At 51.6% G+C, this 19296-nt stretch overlaps 1 protein-coding gene across 1 annotated transcript in view; it reads left to right on the top strand.

The window, feature by feature from the left end:
* Positions 1–19296, top strand: part of LOC149869885 (uncharacterized) — a 499172-nt gene that overhangs the window by 7539 nt on the left and 472337 nt on the right. The gene's annotated exons all lie outside the window — the stretch shown is intronic.

The following is a 19296-nucleotide window of genomic DNA, read 5'->3' as shown; positions in this document are numbered from 1 at the left end:
AAGTCCCCGTAGGTAGGAAATAAACTTCATTTTTGCACAGAGGGAGCTGAAGATGGAAGGCTGTCCCTCTGGGTCCATGAGAGTGTCTTTGTGAGCTGTGTTGAGTAGCTCTTCGATGTGTTGATCAGGTAGAATTCCTTCCCTGGAGGTGTCAGATGGCAGGCAGGGAGATAAAAAACCTAAAAGCAAGGGCTATGCTGTCCACTGCTTTCCTTGCATCCACAGAGCCAGACATCTTATCATAGAAGCAATCAGGTTGGTCAGGCATGACTTGCCCTTGATGAATCCATGCTGACTACTCCTAATCATCCCCTTATCCTCCAAGTTCTTCACAATGGATTCCTTGAAGACTTGCTCCATGGTTTTTCCAGGGACTGAGGTGAGGCTGACTGGTCTGTAGTTCCCTGGCTCCTCCGTTAACCTGTGTGCCTGTGTTGGCTACAAAGGACAAATTCATGGGATCATAATAATTCTAGTTTATTGGACAGGATGTGAAGTTACCAATAAAATCATAAGAGCAAACGTTGACTTATGGGTGGTACTGGTCACCTTACCATACACACCTATGTGCATTCAGTCATGCAAACCCATGCCATTTAAACCCATGTAGTATAGTGTATAGAAGCTGCTGTAGTGATTGTGAGTCAATATATCTACTTATGCGAGGCCCTGGAGTTTGCTGTCAATGCTCAGCTGTCTTCAAGGCGATGTCTTTTCTAGAGAGGGGTCACCTGCTTGTCCTTCTCTCTCGGTAAGTCGGGTGCAGGATGAGGGCGCCACTGAGGATCACACTCCACTGCCTTTTATTCCTTTTTGGCAGACTTGTGTGATCCTCCAGCATCATTTTGGCTGCCCAGTCTGAAGATCTTTGTCTCACATGGGTTTTGAGTTGTACATGATAACTGTTAGTCACAGGGGTCTCTGCCTGCTGGTACCTGAAGTTTTGGGAGTTCACCCTTGACTTACTGACTTAATGGCTGTATTGTCATGGGTTACAGAAATAGTCAACAAGGTGGGTGCTCGGTTCTAGGAATCAGTTCCTTGGCTTGATTAGCTTAAAATGGCTTGCAGGGTAAAGTTTTGTAAGTTTTTGTAAGTTGTATAAGCTCCTTTGGCTAGGCTATTATCATTTCATTACATACTGATCACCATACACTGGCATTCACTCAAGGGACCGTCCTATATAACAGATTTTATCACTTTACAACTACAATTTCAATACAGTTTTAACAATGGTCCAGGGGGTAACTTCATTTTGCAGGGAGCACATTCCTGAAGGGTTTAAAAGTATAAAATATAAAATACAAAATGGCATGGTAAAGATGAGAGAGATGAAATGTAAAAATGCAGTGTGAGAAATATATAAAAATGCAATGTGAGGTAGTGAGGATGAAGGCTACAGGGGGCAGTGAGTGAGCACCAGGATATATTTACAGTCTTTGAAGTGGATATTTTAGTTATTTTGTTTTCTTTAGTGACACTGAGCTTAATTGATATATAGGTGTAGTTTCTAGGTTTCTTCTACAGAAAGCCACTTCAGCTTTCTGGTTTGCTCTGAGCCTTGCCAGACCCATGCAATGAGTGTGCTAGTTTTTGCCCCACATTAGTCAAACAACAGCAAAAACTAGCAGTCCCATCATGATGGTGTTCCACCCCTTTATTGCTGGGGGAGGGTGGCAGCATTGCTCTGGAGCAGGATGATGACTCCAGAGCGCCCTGAGGCTGCTGCGGCTGTGCCCACGGATGGACCCGATCTTCAGGAACAAGGAAAAACGGAGTCTGGCTCCCATTAGATGGATCTGACTTTGACACCCGCCATGAGTTATATGTGTCCTGTGCCATTGGCACCCCTTCCTATTTGTCCCCCTGCGGATGCCTAACTACTACCTGGTCTCCTGCCTGGAGTTTCCCCCAGCCACCCCTTAGCCATTCCACTGCCGGCTCGCAGGGCCCACTTTGACCAAAGCCTTGCTGCATGGGGCTTCCTCTGGCACAGGGCTGATTGTTGGCCTAGCTGACTGAGTAATCCAGGTACAGGTGCCAGGCCTTGAGGGCCAAACCAGTGGCCATTCACAGGTTGCACTTTAAGATACCATTGGCTCATTCTACCAGTCCATTAGATTGCAGGTGATAGGGAATGTGATAGGGCCACAGCACATGATGTTTCATGGGGGTGCAGGCCTATGAAGTTGCATTGCCAAACTTGCCATATTACCTTCCCACTGCATAATGACAAACTGTAACAAAAGTCATGCTAAAATCAAGGAACACCACATCCACTGGCCCCTCCACATCCACAGAGCCATGGACTTGTATATGTCCAGCTTTTCTAAATAGTCCCCAAGGGTACATATACACGCCACGATATTTGCTCTTTCGGTCACTGCAACTGTGTGTCTGTTTCCATGAGCAGGATTCCCCAACATTTTAACAGTCTTTTCAGCACATTAAAATAAAACTCCTCGGACATCATTTAGTTTGGTTCACCACCAGTTAAAGTATCACATCTATGGATTTGTTGAATGCTAACACAAAGGCACTCAAAGACATGTTATTGCCTTCTTTTTCCACCAGGTGGCACAGCACTATTTCTGTAGTTCAGGCCTTTGTCCACTAGCTGCCCACTTCCATTGCTGCTGATTTATATATATATATTGGCTCCTGCTCACCCCAACCTGCTGTTCTGCACTGCCACCTAGCTCCCCTGCTCCCACAGCTGCGTGCAGGCAGCGCATGTTGCAGGGGACCCTTGCTGGGCTGTGGCAAAGGCATCTATCTCATCCTGCTGTCCTGCACTACAGGCAGGGCATGTCCCTGTAGTCCTTATAAAGAAAGAAAAAAATGGAGCAAGCCAATAACCTGCCCAATGCATACTGTGGTGTACTACCCTGTGGTAATGGTTGTGAGCATACCACCACCACCAGGCCTTTATGTGCTCCCTGCGCACGCGTGCGTGCACACACACACACACACATGCACACACACACACACCCTGCACCCAGCACCTTGGTCAAAACTCCGAAGCATAGCACAGTGGCAGAAGCAGCAAATAGTGTGGCACCTCTTTTCAGCAATTTAATATTTTGGGGTAACTTTCCTATTTATAATGTTTGCCATTCCGGTGGGTGGAGAATTGGCTGGAGGGTCACACCCAGAGAGTCGTGGTGGATGGGTCGGTTTCGACCTGGAAGAGTGTGGGCAGTGGGGTCCCGCAGGGCTCGGTGCTTGGACCAATACTCTTTAATGTCTTCATCAGCGACTTGGACAAGGGGGTGAAATGTACTCTGTCCAAGTTTGCAGATGACACTAAGCTATGGGGCGGAGTGGACACGCCGGAGGGCAGGGAGCAGCTGCAAGCAGACCTGGACAGGTTAGACAAGTGGGCAGAAAACAACAGAATGCAGTTCAACAAGGAGAAATGCAAAGTGCTGCATCTAGGGAGGAAAAATGTCCAGCACACCTACAGCCTAGGAAATGACCTGCTGGGTGGCACGGAAGTGGAAAGGGATCTTGGAGTCCTAGTGGACTCCAGGATGAACATGAGTCGGCAGTGTGATGAAACCATCAGAAAAGCCAATGGCACTTTATCGTGCATCAGCAGATGCATGACAAATAGGTCCAAGGAGGTGATACTTCCCCTCTATCGGGCGCTGGTCACACTGCAGCTGGAGTACTGCGTGCAATTCTGGGCGCCGCACTTCACGAAGGATGCGGATAATCTGGAGAGGGTCCAGAGAAGGGCCACTCGTATGGTTAAGGGCCTCCAGGCCAAGCCCTACGAGGAGAGACTAGAGAAACTGGACCTTTTCAGCCTCCGCAAGAGAAGGTTGAGAGGCGACCTGGTGGCTGCCTATAAGTTCATCAGGGGGGCACAGAAGGGAATTGGTGAGTATTTATTCACCAAGGCCCCCCGGGGGTTACAAGAAATAATGGCCACAAGCTAGAAGAGAGCAGATTTAGATTGGATATTAGGAGGAACTTCTTCACAGTTCGAGTGGCCAAGGTGTGGAACGGGCTCCCAAGGGAGGTGGTGCTCTCCCCTACCCTGGGGGTCTTCAAGCGAAGGCTAGATGTGTATCTAGCTGGGGTAATGTAGGCCCAGCACTCTTTCCTGCTTATGCAGGGGGTCGGACTCGATGATCTATTGAGGTCCCTTCCGACCCTAGCATCTATGAATCTATGAATCTATGACGAATAGTGCAGGTGGATACTGCATGCCAGACCTGTCCCCCAGGATATGCAGCATCCCGGGCAATATATAGGTAATGTCAGTAATATCCCACCCACTTTTTAGCCTCTAGAGGAGAGGTGAAGAAGGTAGTGTTTGGACTGTGGACCAAAACCCATCCTCCTTTTCTTTCTTCCCCTGCTGAAGACTTACAAGATCAGAAATTGGAAAGAGTGAATAAATGAAAGAATGAATAAATAAGATCAGTAGAGGAAATAAAAGATCAGAGTAAAGAATAAGAAAGTAGAATAGAAGTAGATATATAGATAAACATATGTAGTGATAGTATCAATAGCAGTATTTAAATTGTGTATAAATAGTATATAAATAAATAGATATGGGGTGCAGGGAAGGAAAATCTAGATGACTTTTTTCTACTTTTCTACTACTGTACAATTTTATTTTTTTTAAATAATGACTTCTTCAGGAGAAAAAAATCATGTAAATGGACCATCACTTTTATGTTAAACTAAAGTTTTGAAATTCATACAGTTCCTTCCGGATGTGGTGTTTTTTCTTTCGTAGGTAGATTGGTATGGAAGTCTATGTGATAAGAGTGTGGGTGGGAGAGATGATGACCGCAGGTTATGTGGGGATCCCTGGGTTTGTGGGGTCGGGAGCATTTTGGAAGAGATGGGATTAATGGTTTAAAAGTTCTCCATATTGTAGTTCAGTACAACTACCATCTTTAATTTTACCAGAGCCTAATAAAGGGTGTTTGAGCTTAAAAGCTTGCAGAAAAAGAGGTTTTTCTATTGCAATTTCGTAGTTAGTCTAGTTGGGTGGCTTTGCAAAGTGCTTGGGTGATGGTGGGGTGGGACATACAATGCCTGTGGTACCCTGTAACAGCACGGGTCCTAGGGGTGGCTGTGATCTCTCTCCCCTAGCACCCCTACCATGCCAAGTTGGTGTTAAAGCAGCCTCACATCTTACACGCCACTTCTTTGATGTTAACAATTTTTATGGGAGGCTGCCCTTAGTCCTCTCTGACATGGTGCCCTGATGCATCCCAGTCTTAGTTCTATCTTGGGTGACTCGGTGCACCCCAGCCTTATGGGCTTTGCATGGCTCCAACCACCCCTGTACCACGCCCCAAGCCTCACAGATGTACCAGATGTTGTTTGGTTGATTTCCCTCTCTGCGCCCCACGGACGCTCTCTGGCTTGGCTCGCCGCCTGCGCCCCCACTGGTGCCCTCTGGCTCTTGTCAATCTCTGCCCCTGTTCTGGGGCTTCTCACAACGGCCCTCTCTAGGGCTTCTCACCTTAGGGCTCAGGCGGCCTCGGCCTTACCTGGCCCCCTCCCAATCCTCTGCTCCCCTTCTCAGAGCCTGGGTCAGTGTTGTGCCCTCTCTGGCACTGGGGTCCCCATGGTACTGTGGAGCCCCTATGAGGCCTCCTTCAACCCCTAATAGCCTCACCCAGTCCTCCAGTGTAACGACAACAACAAACACAAGCCCCTGGGCTATAACACAAAATTTAAGCCACCTGACTAACCATCATTCAAATCCCTACCAGGGAATTCTCCACCCGGTATCCGCGAGCAGAAGCTGCTCATGCCATCAGGCTTCTCTACTCTGCTTGCTCCAGCAGAGCTCCTTCTCCCTTGGCTGCTAATTGAGGTTGAGGGAGAGGGAGAGCACTCACAGCCTCCCGTCTGGGTCTTATAGTGGTCAGCCCTGCCCCTTCCGGTCAGCTGACTCACCAGGTGTGGGCCCCTAGCTCCTCCTGGTCATCCCTAGCAACAAACACCTAAGCCCATACTACTACTTTTCAAGTAGCAGGCACTGTAGTGCCCTGCTACACACCCCTAATGCTAACGCTCAGGGAATCTGGCCAGCCAGACATGTGAAGGGGTAGGCAGCCCCTTTGTGTAGCTTTACAAGATAGAGTACTCCCTTAACCCTGAGCGCCCCAAGCAAAAAGCACCCAACAAAAGCAGCAGAACTGCACCAAAAGACTTGCCAGGGACCAGCACCTTTGGCTGACTTTGCAAAGTTCTTGGGTGATGTGGGGGATGGGAGGTGCGATGCCTGTGTCACGCAGGTAGCAAATTTATGCCCAAGTCAGCCTAAGATTCCATAGTGAATATGCAGTATGGGTGTTCACATGTAGACATGTGCCCATACTGCACAGTATGGGCAGAGCCTCATCCCCCCACCAAGAGCCAGGGATGATGGGGAACAAGGTGGGGGCAAGAAATTTGCTTTTCCATTGCCTTTTCTGAATGGAGGCTCAGAGCACGCAGAAGAGGGTACCCACCACAGCTCTGCCCTAACACAGCACCAAGACGAGCTCATGCTGGCCAAGACCAACCTGCAAGTGTTCTCAGACAGCCTGCAGGATCCACCTCTGTATACTGTCTGTGCACTGGGCCAGACCTCTGCAGGCAGGACCACTCACATTCACCTGCATCTTTCTCTGAATTGTGTGCGTGCAGGGCTGAATCCAGGCAACTGACTGCACACCCGACATAGGCAGAGCAGCCCTGGCCAGCCAGTGCCATTCACTCCTGAAAGAGCGCATGTGAATGCACCTGGGAGAGACCCTGGAAATCTTCATGCTCCCATAACAGCTGTTCTCTGATGGCAGGACATGCAACTGTGGGTTTGAAGTGCAGCAAAACAGATTGCAAGGAAATCTCAGCAGCAAAGTCTTTCTTAATATGAAAGAAGCAGGGCAACGGGACCAGCTGCCCAAGGCAGCTAAAGACCCCGCTTCCCTAGAGGTTTCCAAGCAGACGTTGGGCAGAGTCTGTGTGAGATGGGATAGGAAGTGTCCTGCTGCCTCCATTCAGGTGCCTGGATTCGATGCTTGAGGTCTCCTTCCAACCCTGTAACTTCACAGTATGGTGGGTAATAGTGCCACCTGCCAAGTACTGCCACAATCTGCAGGAGAGCCCAGAATTTTTTTGTGATCACTTTCCTTGAGCCAGCTGGTAGTTGGCTGGGACAGGAAGAAAGCTTTGGGGCACAAAGAACTGCACTCTTAGCCTGAGAACCCAGCTAACCCCTCACTCACCCCCAAAGACTCCCCCACCCCCTTCTGGTACCCCTTACATGCCCCCAAAGACCCCCCAGCCCTGCTGGTGCCCCTCACTCACCCCAAAAGACTCCCCAACCCTGCCAGTGCCCCAACCATGACTGACAACCCCTCAGCCCTGCCAGAGTCTCCCCCAGTGAGCCCCACTTATCTCAGACTCCAGGAGCAAAGACTTAAGCTGAGCTGAGTGGAGCTGTTAGTGGCACAGCCTCAGGCCCTGCCCCTCTCTCTCCCCCAACCCCCTCGGGGCAGGGCTGTGGGTTTCCCTGCTCGGTGTGCAAACAGCTCTTGCAGGCTTGAGCTCAACCAGCCTGCAGAGCTGTTTGCAAAAGCAGGGAATTCATGGGTTTCTCTGCTAAAAGAAGAAATCCATGTTTTCTCTGACAAAGAGGGGAAATCCGTGGTTTTCTCTGTTCGTGAGAAACAGAAAACCAACATCCATGGTCTTCAGCTCAGGTCATGCAGTCAGGTAAAGAGATAAGGGCAAAGAGAAAAAACCGGTGAAGAAGGTACAAGGAGGAGACTTGGACGAAAATCCTCCGCAGGGCAGATCGGAATCTGATGAAGTTCAATATCGAGAAATGTAAAAAGTGCTCCACCTCGGGACGAGCAACCCCCAACAAGCCTACAGGCTTGGCAGCACCAAACTGACTAGCACCACCAATGGAAGGGACCTAGGGGTCATAATAGACCACAGTATGAATATGAGCTGGCAGTGCGATGCTGCGGCCAGCAGGGCAAACAATACAATACTGTGGCATGCCTCAATTGATGCATCTCCAGCAAAACCAAGGAGGTGATTCTTCCACGCTACTCAGCCCTGGTGAGATCGCAGCCGGAGCACTGCGTCCAGTTCTGGGCACCGCACTTTAACAAGGACAGGGACAAGCTTGAGAGAGTCCAGAGAAGAATCACCCAAAGGATCAGAGTCTTACATGGCAAGCCATACGAGGAAAGACTGAGGGATCTGGGACTCTTCAGCCTGAGGAAAAAAGGGCTGGAAGCAGCTTACTACTACACTAGGGGAATGCATCAAGGGCTCGGTAAGCAACTGTTCACCAGGGAACCCAAGGAGAAAATCAGGAGTAATGGCCACAAACTCCTGGAAGACTATTTCAGGCTCAACATTAGGAAAAACTTCTACACAGGCAGGGTGTCCAGACGATGGAATAAGCTCCCTCCAGAGGTGGTGCAATCACCAACCCTAGAAATCTTCAAGAGGAGACAAGATAATCACCTTGCTGGGGTCCCCTCACCCATTACCATTCCTGCTTGGTGCAGGGGGCTGGACCTGATGATCTTCCAAGCTCCCTTCCAGCCTTAAGAATATCTTTTATTCATAGATTGCAAGACAATATCAATCCTGTTTGCTTGCTCTCCACTTGGGAGGAGCAGCTCTTTCCCTCTTGTTCTTAAGGCAAAGTGACACTCCACACCACCAAAGACAAAGGATCAGACAGGGCCCCAGGGATGGACGGACCGGGCAGCACTGAGGGCCACTGAGCAGCAGCTACTGGAGGGGAGGTCACTGCTGGGGAGGCAGGTGGCAAGTTCACCTCTTGAGTCACACCACCGTCACCATCTCCAGGTTGCTGACCAGCTGTCACCTGCCTTTCATTCCCCACTGACTCTTGTGATTCCTTTTTCTACTCAACTAATGAAATCCCCTGAGTATGGAGTATTTCCTCCCTGTGAAGGCACTGCACCCTTCTTCTGAACAAACTGGGCTCCCTGGGTCTCTCCGTGGAAGGCAATTTCTGCAGTCCATGAATCATCTGGTGACCCTTCTCTGCTCCGTTCCATCTTCAGCCTCCTTTAACACTGATAGCAGTTTTCCCATGTTCCAGACTCAGTCTTGGTGCCACTGCACTCACCAGCTCACCTCAAGTGAGACAGGCCCACTGCTCGTCTCCTCACAGGACACTCCCAGTACAGAAACTCCTAACAGCAGCTCCAGGCAGATGCAGAAAGCTGAGTTGTGTCTGAGAAACGTACTGCTCCAAAGAGGAAATGGCTCCATCCCTGCAGCTCGAAATTCACCTTCTGGTCCCACTGGCATGGAGGTGCTCCCCTCACTCACTGCAGGCTGTGATCCACTGAACCAGTATCCCCCAAGCACAGCCCTGCCACCTGTCTACACGCAGCACAGGCTGGCCTCTGCACCTCTTGTTAGCTTGGGCAAGGACATGGTGGCCCCATCCCCAGCCCTACAAGCAGCCCAAAGGCAGCGCAGGATCCCCAGGGCATTTGTCCACCCACAATGAAGTCACTGCACTCCTGGTAACTCATGCTGGTGGCTTTAGGTGCAATTGTGTGATCAAAGAACACAAGAAACGCATGGAAAACGCCGTGAAAGATGCCCGAATGGCTGCCTTATAATGGAAGCAAGTATTATTCAGGATGCAAGCACGGAAGAACTAGGGATGGGTGGGAGCCCCATACAGCATAAAGCTTCCAGATGGCAAAACAATGGCTGAAAAGGAGCAAATTATTTGAAGCAAAATGTAAGAAGATTGGGCCAGTGCCTTCCAGGCCCTTTCCCCAAGCAGCACGAATCTGAGGACTCAGGGGACACCTGGTAACTCCCAGAGTCCTTCTGGGCACCAAGAAAGGGTTCAAGAGCCAGTCCCACCAAAATGATTCACAAACCTCCATGTAGCTTCATTTGCTTAGCAAGTTTAATAATGAAATACCAATGAGAGCTCAATGATCACAAAATATAGTACAGCCTATCCCAACAAGTGATGAGAATGCATGCAGCATAGACAAGGGTCTTTGGGTAAACATGATATCTTTTCTTAGAACAACTAAGTTGTTGGAATAATTGTTCTTTACAAGCTTTCAGGCACAAACACCCTTCTTCAGTCAGGATGATGATGCTGGTGTTTGTGGGCTCTCCTGGGTGGAATGGGAACTTAAGCCAATATGGAAAATGCAGGTCTGTGAAAATGCAAATGTATGGCAGACAAGACCAACTGGGCTATAACCAATACTCCCAAATGTATAGAACAGGCATTCCTCTAAAAAGTCATAGAAAATTAGGGTGGGGAGAGGACCTCAGGAGCTCATCTAGTTCAACCTCCTGCTCAAAGCAGGACCATCTCCAGCTAGATCATCCCAGCCAAACCTTTGTCTAGCCATGTTTTGAAAACCTCCAAGGATGAAGAGACTTAACTGTGGGAGTCTACTACAGACCTCCCAACCAGGGGAAGAGCTTGACCAGGAATTCCTGGGTCAGCTCACAGAGGTGGTGAAGGCTAAGGATGTGATAGTCATGGGGGACCTGAACCTCCCGGACATCTGCTGGGAAGAGCAGTCAGCTGGGTCTGACCGGTCAGCTGGGTCTGACCGCTCACGCAGGGTCTTAGCTAGAGTGCAGGACCTCCATCGAACCCAGGAGGTGCACAGCCCCACCGGGGGGGACGCCTTGTTGGACCTGGTGCTGGCCATGGGGATGACCTGGTGCGGGGGCTGCGGGGGCTCGACCCCGTGGGTGACAGCAACCATCGCCTGCTGGGATTCACCATCCAGCGCAGGCTGGCAAAGGCATGCAGTAAGGCAGCGGCCCTGGATTTTAGGAGGACAGACTTCAACGAGCTAAGGAGGATAGTTGGAGAAGCGCTGAGGTCCCGGGGGGGAGGGGAGCCAGGTGTCCAAGGAGAGTGGTCGCTCCTTAAGGAGACGATCCTCCAAGCCCAAAGGAAGGTAATCCCAACACAGATCAAAGGGAGCAGGAGAGCACACAAGCCTCCGTGGCTCACTAAAAGCATCCGGGAATGTCTCCTTGCTAAAAAGGAGGCTTACACCCAATGGAAGGAAGGGGTCATCACCAGGGAGGACTATTCTGCAGTTGCTCGGGGATGTAGGGGGGTAGTTAGGAAGGCCAAGGCAGAGATGGAACTGGGGCTAGCTTCCCAGATTAAGGACAATAAGAAGTCTTTTTTTAAATACGTAGGGGGTAAAAAGAAGGCCCCGGGTAATGTGGGGCCCTTGCAGGACGACAGGGGTAACTTGGTCGTCACACCAGATGGCAAAGCTAACATGTTTAACGATTTCTTTGCCTCCATCTTCCTAAGTAGGGACCAGGACAGCCACCTCCCTGCTGGGCCCCCCTCGGGCCCCGGGGGAGGCACACCTGGGCCACGGGTTAGCGAGGATTTAGTTAGGGAGCTTCTGGAGGGGTTGGATGTATTCAAGTCAACCGGTCCAAATGATCTCCACCCTAGAGTTCTAAAGGAACTGGCCGAGGTCATTGCGGGACCCCTGGCACGGCTTTATGAGCACTCGTGGTGCTTTGGTGTGCTGCCAGAGGACTGGAAGAGGCCAACATGGTTCCCATCTTCAAAAAGGGGAAGAAGGAGGACCCGGGAAACTATAGGCCAGTTAGTGTTACTTTCATCCTAGGCTGTTTGAGAAAATTGTGCTGGCACTCATCCAGGAGGGGCCGGCTGGGGACTGCATGCTTAGGGGCAACCAGCACGGGTTCATCAGTGGCAGGTCCTGTCACACCAACCTGGTGGCCTTCTACTATCAGATCACCAGATCATTAGATGCAGGGGTAGCAGTGGATATAATCTTCCTGGACTTCCGGAAGGCTTTTCACACTGTCTCTCACCCTGTTCTCATTAAGAAACTGGGGGGCTGTGGTGTAGACACCCACACAGTCAAATGGGTCGCCAACTGGCTGGAGGGCCACACCCAGAGGGTGGTAGTGGATGGGTCCTTCTCAACCTGGAAGGACGTGGGCAGTGGGGTCCCCCAGGGCTCGGTCCTCGGGCCCGCACTGTTCAACATCTTCATCAGTGACTTGGATGAGGGAGTAAAAAGCACCTATTCAAATTTGCTGATAACAGTGAGATGTGGGGGGATGTGGGCATGCTAGAAGGGAGGAATAGGCTGCAATCGGACCTGAACAGGTTACAGGGGTGGGCGGATGGGAATAGGATGGGATTCAACACAGACAAGTGCAAGGTGATGCACCTCAGGAGAAACAACCGGCACCATACCTACAGGTTGGGGAACTCCCCTCTTGTCAGCACGGAGGTGGAAAGGGATCTGGGGGTCATCACTGATGCCAAGATGAACATGGGCCGGCAGTGTGGGGACGCGGTCAGGAAGGCCAACCGCACCTTGTCCTGCATCCACAGGTGCATCTCGAGCAGGTCCAGGGAGGTGATCCTCCCCCTCTATGCGGCACTGGTCAGGCCGCAGCGGGAGGACTGCATCCAGTTCTGGGGGCCGCACTTCAGGAGGGATGTGGACAGCATGGAGAGGGTCCAGAGGAGGCCACTCGCATGATCCAGGGGCAGCAGGGCAGGCCCTACGAGGAGAGGCGACGGGACCTGAACCTGTTCAGCCTCCACAAGAGAAGGCTGAGGGGGATCTAGTGGCTGTTTACAAACTAGTCAGGGGGGATCAGCAGGCACTGGGGGAGTCCCTGTTCCCCCGAGCACCGCCTGGAGTGACCAGGAATAACGGTCACAAGCTGGTAGAGGGGAGATTTAGGTTAGATATCAGGAGGCGCGACTTCACGGTCAGGGCGGCTAGGGTCTGGAACCAGCTTCCAAGAGAAGTGGTGCAGGCCCCTACCCTGGGGGTGTTTAAGAGGAGGTTAGATGAACATCTTGCTGGGGTCGTTTGACCCCAGTACTCTTTCCTGCCATGGCGGGGGTCGGACTAGATGATCTGCTCAGGTCCCTCCCGACCCTAGAAACTATGAAACTATAAGTTTCCACCACCTCTCTGGGTAACCTGTTCTAGTGTTTTACTACCCTCCTAGTGAGAAAATACTTCCTAATATCCAACCTAAACTTCCCTTGCTGTCACTTGAGACTGCTGCTCCTTGTTCTGGCATCTGCCACCACTGAGACCAGCCCAGCTCCATCCTCTTTTGAACCCTCCTGCAAGGAGGCGAAGACTGCTATTCAATCCCACCTCAGACTTCTCTTCTCCAGACTAAACAAGCCCATTTCCCTCAGCCTCTCCTCCTAAGTCATGTTCCCAAGCGCTCTCACCATTTTTGTTGCCCTCTGATGGACTCTCCAATGTGTCCACATCCTTTCGATAGTGGGGAGCCCACAACTGGACTCCAGATGTGGCCTCGCCAGTGCTGAACAGAGGGGAAGAATCACTTTTCTTGACCTACTAGCATCACACCTGCCAGTGCAGCCCTGTATGCCCTTCGCCTTCTTGGCAGCAAGGGCACACTGCTGGCTTATAGTCACCTTATTGTCCACTTTAAGCCCCAGGGCCTTTTCTGCAGGATGGGTTATTAACCTCTTGGAGTGGCTCCTACAGGACACTGGTGGAGCCAAATGGCTTTTGGACAAGGAGGGAAGCCTCAGAATTCCCGATGGGAGTGAAGCAAGGGCTTTAGCCAAACCTGTTACTGTGGGTGAAATTAGAGGTGAAACTAGGTCACAGGTGGAGGCATACATGCACCGGGAGCAGTTAAGGGCTTAATTACCACCAGCAGACATAAAAGGAGGCACTCAGCAGTAAACATTGCCCTCTGGGCACTGAAACAAAGTGGAGGGAGAAAATGATCACCAATGGATCATGCCAGGATTGTAAGACGCTGTAGATGATCCTTCTCTGGTGACGTGGGAAGGGTGCGGCAACTCTTACCTCTCAGGACACGCTGCAGCCGGCAGGAACCTGGAGGGGCTGGGAGCGACGATCGCTGATCGTTCCCTACCAGGATTAGCCACAAACAGCTGAAGCGCCTGCATCCCTACTGGGGCGGGAGGTCCACAAGCCACGGTGCAGACTCCGAAGAGGAGGCACAAAGGACCGTGCATGCTGAGGGCTCTGGCGTGGCCACAGTGGCCGTCACCAGGCGGACTCAGATCTGTGGAGGATCTGAGATCACCTGAGGCGAGCCCGTCGCCCAGCGAGAGCCTCAGAGAAACTGTAGTCGACTAAAGTGGTGAGTCTGCGGCTACCCATTAATGAAGAAATTAGCAGAAAGATACTTCTGTTGCTAAGTTACATAAAAACCTACACTATTGGAAATAGCCAACCTGGATGGTCTGCTATATCTTCTCGCCCCCCTCTGGGAATAACATCCTCTTATTTTTCCATCTTCTTAGTAGTGGCAGGTGAGTCCTGCGAGAGGAGGGGGCGGAAGGCGGATACACTCCCACAAAGTAGTGCATTGGTCAGGAAAGTGTCCGAAGCCTGGTGGTCATCAGAAGATGATGAAGTCTGTGGACATCGAAGCACCCACAGATTGGCAACGGGCGCACAGCCTCACCCCCTGGCTACTGCAAGGCCAGCAGACACAATTGAGGAGATGGTCCTGGTAAGAACCCAGGAAGCCCGTAGTTAAAAGATCGAAGCCCAACAAGTGGCTCTTGGAAGGGAAGGCGACGGCCTCCAATTTCCAAAAATGACTCCCCAGGATGATATAGAGGCATATCTAGAGGCCTTCAAGAGAACAGCAGCGGCTTGCAAATGAGACCTGAGCAACTGGGCTGTGCGCATAGGGCCCCTGCTCATGGGCCCCGCACAAGTCGCCTACCAGGCTCTCACCTGATCCGAGGCTCGAGACTATGGTAAAACAAAAGAGGCTACACTATGCCATCTGGAGATATCTCCGGAGTCTTACAGACAGAAGTTCAGAGCTCAGAAAGGTTCAGAGGGACTATGACCACGCCTGCTCGCTCAGACCTTACAGGACCTAGTGGAACGGTGGCTCCAGCCGTGCGCACGGTCCATGGGGGAGGCAATAGACCGCACTGTACTTCAGCAGTTCCTGAATGACCTAGGGGGCAATACCCAACGCTGGGTGAGGTGTCATCAGCTGAAAACAATGGAAGAGGCTCTATGCTTGGCTGAGGATTATGTCACAGCCGAAACAGAAGGTGAGGCCCCCAGGAGGCAACAACCAGGGATGAGTGCCAGGCAACACCCTGAGACTTCCAGCAAAGGAAGAAAAGGGGAGAGACTCAGGCTATCCGAGCGAGAGCCCCAAGGTTGGGATGCCAGAGACATAATCTGTTACCAGTGTGGGGAAAAAGGGACATGTATCTCGAGTTTGTCCTCACAGAACCCGAGCTACGGAGACAACTAGGGAGAGTCCACATCAAGAAAAGGTGGACTGTAGCTTCGGGCGGCATAAAGGCCCAGGATGACAGAACAAACCCGTAGTGGAAGTATGTGTGGGGGCACTGTCATCCTGGCAGTTGTGGATACAGGCTGTTCTTAGTCCATGATAAGGGCAGACCTGGTACCCACGCATTTGGGAAGCCCAGAGTCACCCGTGAGCATGGTATGTATACACGGGGCTTCCTACACGTATGAAAGAAGACAACTTCTGCTGTCCATGATGGGTCACACTGAGGAAATAGCGGTGGGTTTAGCCAAGACTCTCCCTTGCCCGATGCTTCTGGGGGTCGACTGACCTCATCTGAAGGAAGTAGTCTCCCAAGTACTGAGATGGGGAGGAGAATGGCAGGGGGACTTGGAGGTAATATGCTTTGGGACACTCAGAGGAAGAAGGACAAGACGTAGATCTGGAGCAGATGATTGGAGATGGATATTTCCAAGAAGAACAGCGGCAGGAGCCGCTGTTCCAGAATATTTGGCAAATGCAAGTGGCCAGACGTGAAGGAGAGATGGTGGACCCAGAGAAGGGATGTCTGAACCCTCACTTGGAGGTAAGGGCAGGCATCCTGTATCAGGTGGAGGACCAGAAAGAGGGAGATGAGAGACAGTAGGTCCTAATCTTGAGCAAATATTGGCATGATCTACTTCCGGTAGCTCACACCCTTCCCATGGGAGGTCATCTGGGGAGAGATAAGACAGAGGCCAGGTTAAAGCTCCAGGTCTTCTGGCTAGGGCTCTATAAAATTTTTGTGTAAAGTTTTGTGCAAAATGCCCAGAATGCCAGAAAACAGAGGGGCTAAGACCACCCAGGGCCCCATTGAGACTTTTGCCACTGGAGGGATGCCCATTGGATAGGATAGCCATGGATGTTGCAGGCACTTTTCCCTGCAGCTGGATGGGTTGCCAGTTTGTTCTGGTTATCACCGACTATGCCCCTTGTTTCCCTGAAGCGGTTCCCCTGTGCTCTCACCGACAGCCCCAGTGATAGCCAGTGCACTTATAAGATGGATTACATGGGTTGGGATCCTGAGAGAAATCCTCACTGACCAAGGCAAAAATTTTAGATCTAAAATCCCGTGGGGAGTGTGCAAAACACTCAAGATTAAACAACTCCGGACCTCCGTCTACCACCCACAGATGGATGGGTTAGTATAACGTTTTAACTGGACATTAACGGGGATGACACAAGCATGCATACAGGGCAATCAAAGGGGATGGGATACTATGATCTGTCCTTTGTTTGCTATCCATGAAGCTCCCCAAGCCTCCACAGGATATGCCCTATTTGAGCTGGTTTTTGGTCACAACCCTAGAGGACTCCTAGATGTCATCTGTGAAGGATGGGGTGTCCTACCAAATTAATCGTCACATCCACATGTCGAGACTGATTTTCAAGAGAAATTAGAGAGAGCACTAGCTATGGCCCGAGGGAACTTAGAAGAAAGGCAGGAAAAACAGAAACAGAACTACGACACACGTACCGTGGAAAGACAATTGAAGGCAGGAGGCTGGGTACAAGTGTTATTACCTGACAACCCACACAAGTTGATAGCCCAATGGCAAGGACTGTTCCAAGTAACCAGATGTACAGGACCAGTAAACTATGAAATATTGTGGACCAAGCCCACTAGGAGGAAACAAATATATCTCATTAATTTGTTGAAGAAGTGAAGACAGAGAGAGGGATGGATGGTTCAGGACCCCTTGTTGGACCTGGTGCTGGCCGTGGGCAATGACCTGGTGCGGGGGCTGCGGGGGCTCGACCACCCGGGCGACAGCGATCATCGCCCGCTGGGATTCACCATCCAGCGGCAAAGGCCGGCAGCAAGGCAGCAGCCCTGGATTTCAGGAGGGCAGACTTCAGTGAGCTAAGGAGAATAGTCGGGGAAGCGCTGAGGTCCCGGGGGGGAGGGGAGCCGGGTGTCCAAGGAGAGTGGTCGCTCCTTAAGGAGACGATCCTCCAAGCCCAAAGGAAGGTAATCCCAACACAGATCAAAGGGAGCAGGAGGGGGCACAAGCCCCCACGGCTCACCAAAAGCATCCAGGAATGTCTCCTTGCTAAAAGGGAGGTGCACACCCAATGGCAGGGAGGGGCCATCCCCAGGGAGGACTATACTACGGTTCCTCGGGGATGCAGGGGGGGGGCGGTCAGGGAGGCCAAGGCAGAGATGGAATTAGGACTAGCTTCCCCGATTAAGGATAAGAAGAAGTCCTTTTTAAATACATAGGGGGTAAAAAGAAGGTTCTGGGTAATGTGGGGCCCTTGCAGGACATGCTAGGAAATTTGGTTGTCACACCAGACAACAAAGCCAACCTATTTAACGATTTCTTTGCCTCCATTTTCCTAAGCAGGGACCGGAACAGTCACGCCCCCGCTGGGCCCCCTCGGGCCCCGGGGGAGGCGCACCCAGGCCAAGGGTCAGTGAGGATCTAGTCAGGGAACGTCTGGAGAGGCTGGATGTATTCAAATCAGCTGGACCGGATGATTTCCACACTCAAGTACTGAGGGAATTAGCTGAGGTCATTGCAGGACCCCTGGCACGGCTGCATGAGCACTCATGGTGCTCTGGTGTGGTGCCATAGGACTGGAAGAGGGCCAGCGTGGTTCCCATCTTCAAAAAGGGGAGGAAGGAGGACCCAGGAAACTATAGGCCAGTCAGTCTTACCTCGATCCTGGGCAAGCTTTTTGAGAAAATTATTCTGGTGCATGTCCATGAGGGGCCAGGGGGAGATTATGCTTAGGGGCAACCAACACGGGTTCATTAGAGGCAGGTCCTGTCAGACCATAGTGGTGGCCTTCTACGCCCAGGTCACCAAATCCTTAGATGCAGGGGTAGCAGTGGACGTAGTCTTTCTGGACTTTTAGAAGGCCTTCAACACTGTCTCTCAACCCGTTCTCATTAAGAAACTGGGGGGCTGTGATGTCGACACCCACACAGTCAGATGTGTCGCCAACTGGCTGGAGGGCCGCACCCAGAGGGTGGTGGTGGATGGGTCATTTTCGACCTGGAGGGATGTGGGCAGTGGGGTCCCCCAGGGCTCAGTCCTCGGGCCCGCACTGTTCAACATCTTCATCAGTGACTTGGACAAGGGGGTAAAAAGCACCATGTTCAAATTTGCTGAAGACACTAAAATGTGGGGGGATGTGGGCATGCTAGAAGGGAGGAATAGGCTGCAATCGGACCTAGACAGGTTGAGAACAGGATGGGATTCAACACTGACAAGTGCAAGGTGCTGCACCTGGGGAGGAAGAACCAGCACCATACCTACAGGTTGGGGAACTCCCCTCTTGTCAGCACAGAGGCAGAAAAGGATCTTGGAGTCATCATTGATGCCAAGATGAACATGGGCCAGCAGTGTGGGGACGCGGTCAGGAAGGCCAACTGCACTTTGTCCTGCATCCGCAGGTGTATCTCAAACAGGTCCAGGGAGGTGATCCTCCCCCTCTATGCGGCACTGGTCAGGCCGCAGCGGGAGTACTGCATCCAGGTCTGGGCGCCGCACTGCAGGAGGGATGTGGACAACACAGAGAGGGTCCGGAGGAGGCCACTCGCATGGTCGGGGGCAGCAGGGCAGGCCCTGCGAGGAGAGGCTACGGGACCTGAACCTGTTCAGCCTCCACAAGAGAAGGCTGAGGGGGGATCTAGTGGCCTGTTACAAACTGGTCAGGGGGGACCAGCAGGTGCTGGGGAAGTCCCTGTTCCCCCGAGCATGACCAGGAGTGACCAGGAATAATGGTCACAAGCTGGCAGAAGGTAGATTTAGGCTAGATACCAGGAGGCTACTTCACAGTCAGGGCGACTAGGATCTGGAACCAACTTCCAAGTGAAGTGGTGCAGGCTCCTACCCTGGGGGTGTTTAAGACAAGGCCAGACAATCACTTTGCTGGGGTCGTTTGACCCCAGTACTCTTTCCTGCC

Source organism: Crocodylus siamensis, chromosome 2 (genome assembly GCF_052110815.1).
Source record: "Crocodylus siamensis isolate JL-2025a chromosome 2, ASM5211081v1, whole genome shotgun sequence".
NCBI classification, from domain to species: Eukaryota; Metazoa; Chordata; order Crocodylia; family Crocodylidae; genus Crocodylus; species Crocodylus siamensis.
Note: the sequence above shows the minus strand (reverse complement) of the source record. Positions and strands in the feature narration are given on the sequence as shown.